Source organism: Watersipora subatra, chromosome 9 (assembly GCF_963576615.1).
Source record: "Watersipora subatra chromosome 9, tzWatSuba1.1, whole genome shotgun sequence".
NCBI classification, from domain to species: domain Eukaryota; kingdom Metazoa; phylum Bryozoa; class Gymnolaemata; order Cheilostomatida; family Watersiporidae; genus Watersipora; species Watersipora subatra.
This window is the reverse complement of record NC_088716.1, coordinates 56,285,322-56,295,213: the sequence shown is the minus strand read 5'-3', so window position 1 is coordinate 56,295,213 and position 9,892 is coordinate 56,285,322. Positions and strand designations below refer to the sequence as shown.

Below are 9,892 nucleotides of genomic sequence, written 5' to 3'. Positions count from 1 at the left end.
TATCTGAAAACTTCTATTTGCATTTTCTCCAGTTTTATTATAAATGCAACTCTGAATGTGGCCACGAGAGAGACTGTCTTTGGTTTACCAAGCAGTCAAGAATGCTTGAGTAGGTACAGGTTGTATCACTCATTTCATTAAAGATACGACCTGGCTGAAAATAACATTTTATTTAAAGCATTTCCCTATTAGAACTCTTCCCACCTTCAAACAAATGCATTTATCTCCTAATCGTCAATTGCACAATAAATCTGCGGGCAAACTCTTACATTGAGCAATTATAATTTAATTGAATATTGGAATTGTGCTCTCTTTATTACAATGTCAGTCAAACGCTTAAAATTGGACCTGGTCATGTATAGAAAACACTGAGTATTAAGTTACAAGTACAATTAAAAATGCATAGTTAATACTAATCCTTAAAAACCTCAACACTTGTATATACTTAGACAAATACTGCCTATAACTTTTTATCACTGCAGTAAATAGTAATATATAGAACTATAAATTTTTGTATAAGCTGAGCGTATGACAATATATGAAACCAACCTGAATTGCTTCTACTGTCGCTAGATACTATGCGAGTTTGAAATAGCAAATGTGATGTACAAAAATATAAAATCATAAAAAAACATGCTTATTTCTCATCATATGGAAGATTGACTTACGTGTATATTAAAAAATACAAGAATATTATACGTGGAAGTGCCAAGGGGTAGCTACTCCAAATATCCTCTCTACCGACTAACATCGCATAAGCGAGGTTCAATATTTTCTTCAAAAGCTATAATTATAATTTTGAGCTAAACCAACTGCTCTGCTGTGTCTCTCTTGCATTGTGTGTGCACCTTTGCTGGCCCATCTAGATCTTGAAGTTCAAGGTCATCTAAAGGCACAACAAAGTCCCCTTTTGCCTCATATTTATCAGTTTTACGGAATGATACAGGAAAATTATTATGAGGTAATTTTGGTTTCAGTTTGTGTTTTACCAGTGAATACGATTCAACTTCATTAATGCCAGTGCACGAGTCGAACTTAGGATTCGACTGAGATTTACGACCTTGTCCGGACTCTAGTTCCACAACTTGATTAGCTGAATTTTTGCTAAAAAATGTTGCAAATTTGCTTTTAGCAGTTATATGCTCATCATCGCTGTCGGACTCGCTGCCAGTTTCTATAACTCTGACTGTATGATGACGAACAGTCTTTGAGTCATCTCCATGGGATTCTACGACTACTGAGTGCAGCTGTCCTGTATCCTCCGCCTCTTTTCTCAGCTCCGCCTCCTCTTCTGCTATAACATTCAGCATTATAATGAGCTAAACATAATCGATTAGTTTTATTTTGCTCTCTTTTCAATCCTCTCACCGCTCGCTTGTGTTTGGAGTCTAGAAGGCTGTCCAAATCTCTGCATCAGGTGACGCGCTCTAGCAATGAACTCTGATACATGTGAATGCGCAAAGAAATGACAAAACTCTCGATGATTTTAGTAGCAATATTGAACTAGTTGGAATCAGCGAGGCTGTGCAGGATACACTCAACCAGCTCGTACTATTAAACTAAACGCAAAAGCCAATAATATAATGATAAAATGATATTTAATGAAACAATTTAAATAAATTTCAATTTATCTAAACAACTTAAATAAATTTAATGAATTGTAAAATACTTGAACTCTATCAGACAGTACATGTAGTAGTAATTATTGTAGTCACAACTGACACAGATATGAGATCTCTGCCAATTTTTCGCTGCTTTAATAAAACAGCTGATATGTATATGTGTACCTTCAATAGCTCCAGGCATGGGTATTGTGATGTCATCAGCAGGGGTTGGTTCAACCTTTACTAGACTCAGAGATTCATTGTGTGGATGCGTTTTATCATCAAATGGCATATCGATAGATGCCTGTAACAAATTCACAAATCAAGTGGTTGACATAACATCGTATTTAATAAAAACATTGGAGACAGATGGCTTCAAAAATTTAATATACATGGTAGGGGAACCTAGAAGAGATCCAAGTCGGTTTATCTTTTAGAAACAAACAAAATAATTACATATAATTTAGCTTTTCATTGTTGTACTTTGATTGAGGCCAACTTGTGTTAGGAAGCTAACATGCTGTGAAAAAATAAAATGACAATAAAATAAATATACTTACAGTGGGAGACTCGCTGCTGACAGAGAGAATCTCCTTTAAGTTCACATCACTCGCCGGACGAGCATCCCTTTTATGAACACTCAGGGGTGTTCCAATCACTTTCCTAAGATTGGGATCAGAGGCTGTAATCATGTGATCCTGCAATAAATCACACTAAAACTGGGTTGTTTAACAGATCACAGCCAGAAAGAACAAACACTAATGTTATGAAAGCGCACTGACCTTTGGACTCGTTGAAAGTTTTTTATATCTAGTTTATGAGTACAAGACAAAAACTGACACTATACAGAATGAGCTGATATAGGTATATTGTGGACTGTCGTGGCACTTTTGTGATTGAACTAAAGTCGTTAACTGGAGTCATTAACTAAAATTGTTAACTGCAGAAAGTAACTACAGGCTACTACAGCTATTGACTAAAGTTACAGTTGTCAATGACATGTACTACAATTTTAATGTTTGAGTAACAAGTCTCTGATAACTAAGCGGAGACCTAATCACATACAGATATCCTGTCACATCATACAGATATCCTGTCACATCATACATATATCCTGTCACATCATACAGATATCCTGTCACATCATACAGATATCCTGTCACATCATACATATATCCTGTCACATCATACAGATATCCTGTCACAACACACAGATATCCTGTCACATCACACAGATATCCTGTCACAACATACAGATATAATGTCACATCACCAGATATCCTGTCACATCATACAGATATCATGTCACATCACATAGATATTCTGTCACATCACACAGATATCCTGTCACATCATACAGATATCATGTCACATCACACAGATATTCTGTCACATCATACAGATATCATGTCACATCACACAGATATCCTGTCACATTATACAGATATCATGTCACATCACACAGATATTCTGTCACATCACACAGATATTCTGTCACATCACACAGATATCCTGTCACATCATACAGATATCATGTCACATCACACAGATATTATGTCACATCACGCAGATATCCTGTCACATCACACAGATATCCTGTCACATCATACAGATATCCTGTCACATCAAACAGATATCCTGTCACATCACTGCTTTAGTTCTCTAACTGGTCTACCAAGCCAGCAGTCCTTCCCTGTTTAACTAGTCTATTAGCAAAAAACTAGCAAAGCGTTCCAATTTGCTGTTTGTGAGAAAAAAGAAATGAAGAATGAAATACTTAGACAAGTGGCGTCACTCTAACCTTAGTATCCGCTAGCACCATCATGGTCTCTGAAAGCTGAGTCTGAGTGCATATTCTTAAGGGAAACTCCTCTTTGACTATCCTTGTAACTGCTACCTGCAGTGGAATGGTCAGGTCAGACACTTTGTAAGTCTTCTGCGTGTACTTCTGTTTGAGGGATACCTACAATTCCCCAACTAGTCCACTTTATACTGTACATGTATTATAAAGTATCTGAGTTGGTGATCTCTAAAATGGTAAAGGTTTGAGCTTGAATGTAGTTTCCACACAATAAAGCACTAGGATTTGCTAAGATGATGCAAAAAATATCTACCAAAAAACTTTGCAAGTCGTGTTATGTGATAGTCTCAGCTTCTTAAACCTACGGGCTAATGTATCAGACATTATTCAATTAATGAAAGCCAAGTTTTCTTGTTTATAAACAAGCATTGTAGAAAGTAGGAATATATTCAGTAACCGTAATGTAAAAGCCCTTCTGATAATCAGTGTTAGTTACATAAACGAATGCCTGTTGATGGCAGCGTTACTGTAGTGGCTCCTATGACTACCAAACATAGTCATCCAACCCAGTGGTAACTTTCATGTCTACCAAACGATGAGACACTGTCACAACAATAGTTTTTTGTTTGTATCAATTTTACATACAAATAAAAGTCAGCCTGGTGAAAGAATGTTTGGATCATCAACTTGTTTATATTCTGCATTTTATCTGCATTACAAGCTCTCTCTATTTTCCTTACCCTGCTTGTAAATTTTCTTTTCATATGTCAAACTTAATGGTTGTTGATTATTGAGTTTTTACTTATCTATCACTCACCATCATATACTAAGCTTTAAGAATGAGTCTAGAATCAATCAGACTAGGAAAGCTGATAACACTTCCATTTGCTGCTGTTGCAAATGGAAGACTGCGCCACAAACTTACAAAACTTTAGAAAACCAATTTTCGGTTGTGTTCAACGGAAAACTTATACACCACCTATTTGCAGTTTCATTCAAAACTGTCCAAACATTCCAAGTTAAACTGTAGCCATCTCAAGAACATCGTTAGATTGGAGATAGAAGTTCAACCATGGGTGTAGATAATAACTGAAATTTTATACTCATAAACAACTGGGTCGCAGTTAATGACAGAAGGTAATGAAAATGTTACAACTCAAACCCTATATATCGGCGTAAAAATTAATTGCGAGTTTGAGAGTAGACAACGCTTTATGGACTGAGAGAGGCAAAGAACAAAGTTATTGTTAAGTCATTTGGCCAAAAGAGGCAAAGACCAAACTTTATGTTAAGTCACTTAGCCAAAAGAGGCAAAGACCAAACTTTATATCAAGTCACTTAGCCAAAAGATCAGAGCAAAAATTGTGTTTTACTCAGGCAAGCCTACGTGTATGTCTAATCATATACAAACCTGTAGGTGAAGCAGGTATTGTTTTATATCATCACTTGAAATTGGTTCATATACCAAAGGTTTACTAAATTTGAATGTGATTGGCTCAAACACAGCCTCTTCTCCACTTTTTGTCACATATGTCTTTGTTTCTTTTCTGTAAGTATACAAGCTAGCACATAAAGTTATACAAAAATGGAAGTGAAAGTATGACAACCAGTAAGCATCTGTAGATGTAAGTAATAGCCTGGCATGCTGCGCAGGTGTGAGCAAGACTCTGGCATGTTAAGCAAGTGCCACAGTAAATCTGTAGCAAAGTCACATTTAAATACCTAAAGCTTACATAGTTCACAGCATAATTGGTATAATATGGGAGTAAAAATATACGATTATTAGCTGTACCACCCGGCCTTGCCCGGGTAATAAAAAGTCTTTGGACAGAAAAATGATTTGTTTTTAACATATAACAATGTTTCCCATTCTTACTTTCAGAGTACATATCGTGAGAGAAGTGTGTCCGTGTAGTTGAAATAAATTAAGAGAAAAATAAAAACAACTGTAAAGGTTTTAAAACTTTGTCAAACAACTGTGCCTTTCAAGCTAGTAGCCTGGCATATTGCCAATGGAAAATTCCACTAAGCTAGTTAATAAGGCTAGGCTTTTAATGGCGGTAAGCCATGACTTTGCGCCTGCATTGTGGTCCAGCTCCACTGTTCTAATAATAGCTATAGCCGGAATGCGCACCAACATACCACCGGACATACTTTGAGAAATATATATATAGATTGAGAAATTCTAAAATTCTTAAATGTTTTGGTTCTTGAATAACACCGCCACATGCAAAAATTTGTAAAAAAATATACAGTAGTATGACAAGCTTGGGGTACCTACATAATACGGTGACCTTCTATATACCTTACATAAAACATTGTATCGTAACTGTATTTGATATTTTGAAGTTGCCCACCCTTGTCTTTTCTTTGTCGCTCTGTGTATATAGTTGCAATCCGATTGGTTGAGGCTTTGTCTTTCTTCACTTGTTTATCCTAACTCAATTCAGTTGATTAATGCATGTGACATGTGAATGGTCACTAAAGGCTAGTTTAACAATGTTACCTCACTGTGTGCCCTAGTTTCCTTAACCTTGACATGCCTGAAGTTTAAAGACAATGAACCAAAAAAGCTTTTAGCGGACAAACACATAGAAAGATATTATGTGCATAAAATCGCCTCATAGGGTCTGCTGTCTAGTTTGTAAAAACTGCATTTGCATTAACTATTTGTGCTCAGGCACAGTTAGCTGAGTTTGACTACCTGCCCTTACCTAGCCATGCGTGACTTGTTCATCAATGTAGATAGTTTGATCTCTTCAGACTTTCTCTTTGTAGCCTTTTTATCATCTGGACTGAGTGTAGACTTGATATAGAGTGTGTTTATCATACTTGAGTGCGTCTCAGATAACAGCAGACCTGTCAGCTTCCAGAGACGTATCTTGAGGTAGTTCTTCTTGGAGTTATATTCACATGACATATGAAGGACACCCAAGGTCGCTGCAGTAAACAGAAAGTGATTTCAAATGTATCTAACTTCAGAGTACATCGGCAAAATCTGATTTGTCATATAGCCTCGGTGTATATGCAATAACTAAATAAAAACGGTATTAAAATTATATAAAAACTAAAACATTAGATTCGCAGTTGTTTTAGTAAATATATATACTCACTTGTATTTAACTCATGACTAAAAACTCACGTTTGAAAGTTTTTGGTTTAAAGTGATGCTCGCCTAATGAGTGATGTGAATTTGGAAGAGTTTCTCTCTGTCAGCAGCGAGTTTCCCACTTTTACTCTATTTATTTTATTGTAATTTTTTTCTCTCTCCATAATTCTCAGCAGGTTAGCTTTCTAGCCTTCATATAGTTTCAATCAGAGTGCAATTACACTTACTTGCACTTACACATGACCTTCCACATACGATAAGCATAAAATGCAATACTATAGTTCTATTATTTCTCACACCTGGATCATGTCGCGGCTTCTGTGTGGACCAGGCCTTTACACGACGCTGTACCACAGATGTGTCTATTGCAACCTTTATTATCTCTTTAGAAGGAGAGGTTGGGCTGACCTCCTCCCCCTCCATAGGCGCCATAGACTCTATTCTATGCATATCAATCTCCGCATCTCGTTTAGCATCCGGCAGTGGCATTCGTATCAGTTCTTCTACTCCTGACACATAGAGAACATAAATCTAAAACTTGGTAAAATTTAATGACCTGTTTCTTTACCTTTTCACATAGAGTGAGTTGGAGAGTAGGTTGGAGATATACAAACCGGACTCCTAACATGAGAGGAGAAAGATTCATTAATAATAACCACAACAGAGTGAAATACTGGCAGCAATGGCTCATGAACCAATTCAAAGAACAGCACGCTATGCTATGTTGATACAATTGATGTCATTGTATCACGATGTGTTCATTGATTGATACATAAGCAGTATTGTTCATGTTGGCGGTTCAACTGACGCAAGTAGTTTGACATACAACAGAGAGACAGAAATCAACAGGAAACATTCCATGGTAGCCATTGATATATTCGTAATCATGTGCTTACCAAATGAGAGACTGAAAGTCCCTGATTATTTCACTACTGCTATAGCTAGCTTTGGTTATGCTGATCCTCAATTAGCTGTAGACCCTATCAAGACTTATAAGAGACATAGTAACTTTATGGTGCTCAGGCTAAGATGATAGTTTTGATACTAACTTCTTTTTTCTATCACTCTTTCACATGCTCGTGTTGCGAGATCAAATACCGTTTCGCCATCATTGTTAGCTCTTGTATAATCTCCCCCTGCATCTATCAGCAGACGAAGGCATGTAGGGTGACCTTTGACGGCGGCATAGTGTAATGCTGTGTTAGCGCACAGCCGATCCGCTTTATTTGGATTTCCTGAAAAACAGGTCATGAGAAGAACACTATAGTACTACAGGCTAGCATGTAGAGTAATATAGTGCGGATAGAAAGCCAAATACCAGACAACATTATGATAATTCAGCATATGAGAGTCCACTGGTAACACTCAATTTTGGACCCTCACTAGCATACATCAGTACAGAAAGAGCTTACTAGCAAATTACTAGTGAGCAACAGAAAACTACATCTATGAGAGGAAATGCATTCAACACTCGTGTTCAGTATCCTTCAGACAGACTAAACCACTGACAATGACCTCTGACCTAAAAGAGTAGTTAGCTAAGTTATGCTAGCAAAGAGGGAAATATTTAAGATTATACCCATTTTCTTAAATTATGTGTGCTCAATGTGTGCACTACCACATCTAGTGAGTTGGTAGCTTAACAGAAATTCATGCTGCTGCAAGAAGTGTTTTAATTTCTAATTTATCATTTTTGATAAAGGTTTGAAGTTCACATATATAACACTAATTATTTTTTAGAATGTCTATTATCAATCATGAAGTACACTATGGCTTCATTAACTTTGTTATCAGTGACTTTTTTAAAACTTCATTATTTTATTTTATATTTTAAAACTTTATATTATATTTGCTTTTATTAAAAATTTATATTGCTTTTACGAATTCCATCATAGCACAAATAGTACATACATAATTCAGTTTGTAGATATGCATGTCAGCTTATGAGTATCATTAGTCTAAATGATGAAAGGAAAATGCCCTTTAGTTGACACCTTATGGTTTGATATGCGACAATTTCTTCTTTTAGTTTTTAGTTTCATATATAATGTATTATTCAGCTGTGGTAAGTATAGTATGTAAGTGAAGGTTTTATGAGAACAAAACTTTTGGGAAAGTGCTGAGTGACAATGAGATACAACAAACAACGAATATAACAATATAAAACAGATGTTCTTTAAATGACGAGAATGTGTGAAAGGAACTTACCTCCATGTTTGAGAAGTAGTTGTACTATGTCACTGTGACCATTACTAGCAGCCTCGTGTAGGGGGCTCCATTGATACAACCCTGTCTTGTTGGGTGATAGTCTACATTTCAATGCTTTCCTCACTTCCTTTAGGTCTCCATATCTGTGTACAATAAAATTACATTAGTATCAAAAAATTAGCCAAGACATTCCTTTATGGTATTTTCATATTCTAGTGATACAATATTTATGGCTGTAACTAACTTGTACCACATGAATATGGTAGTTAACATGCTTTGTTTTTTATAATTTTGTGTACATTGAAATAAGTATTTTATCCACCTAAAGTGAGTCAAGTCACACTAGAGACTCATTTGTCTAACCAAGTTTATCAGAATATAGTGGGTAACAAACATTATAAAAGTTGATGACACTTACCTAACAGCTATATGAAGGTCATTATCTGAAGACTCTGTATCACTGGTCATAGCATTATAGAACTATGAACAACCCAGTCTCTGTATAAAAAATGCAAAACAACTAACAGTACTTTTGGTAAAGGAGTGCTAGTCAACAGTAATAGAGGTATTCTTTATAGATAGTAATATAAATCGGACATGGCAAACCATTTTTTACACACATTTTGTCTGTTATTAGTAAATTTGAGCATGAATAGTCTTTCCAAATCTATTTGAACTAGACCATACAAAGACACAACAAAATAGATAAACATCACCAAAGCACATAGAAAACCAATGTAACGGAATAAATTGTTTTGCAACCTAAACATATCCGTCATCCATCAAAACTCTGGGTTTGATGTAATTTTGATATAAATTTACTTAATTGCCATGAATGAGGAAATTATATCAAAAAACCTTACTTCCATAAAAAAATTCAAAATAAACAATGCAATAGAACAAAAAAAAGAGCCAACATCACTCGGCTCGGTAATAATAATAATAATATTTCATCATAAAATCAAGCCATATAATACCAGATATAGAAGACCAGATATATTGATGATAGATAAAAAAAAACTAGATCATGTATGCTTGTTAGATATTGCTGGGCCTGGTGTTGAGAGAGTGGAAAAGAAAAAAAAAAGAAAAGAGAGATAAGTGCTAGGAACTGGTTAGAGAGATAAGGAAACTGTAAAAAACGTTGGTGAGTGTGATACCTGTTGTGAT

General features: G+C 35.7%; 1 pseudogene; it reads right to left on the bottom strand.

Annotated features, from left to right (window-relative positions):
- Positions 1–803: 803 nt before the first annotated feature.
- On the bottom strand, positions 804–9,190 carry LOC137405258 (uncharacterized; annotated as a pseudogene).
- Between the last annotated feature and the right edge of the window lie 702 nt (positions 9,191–9,892).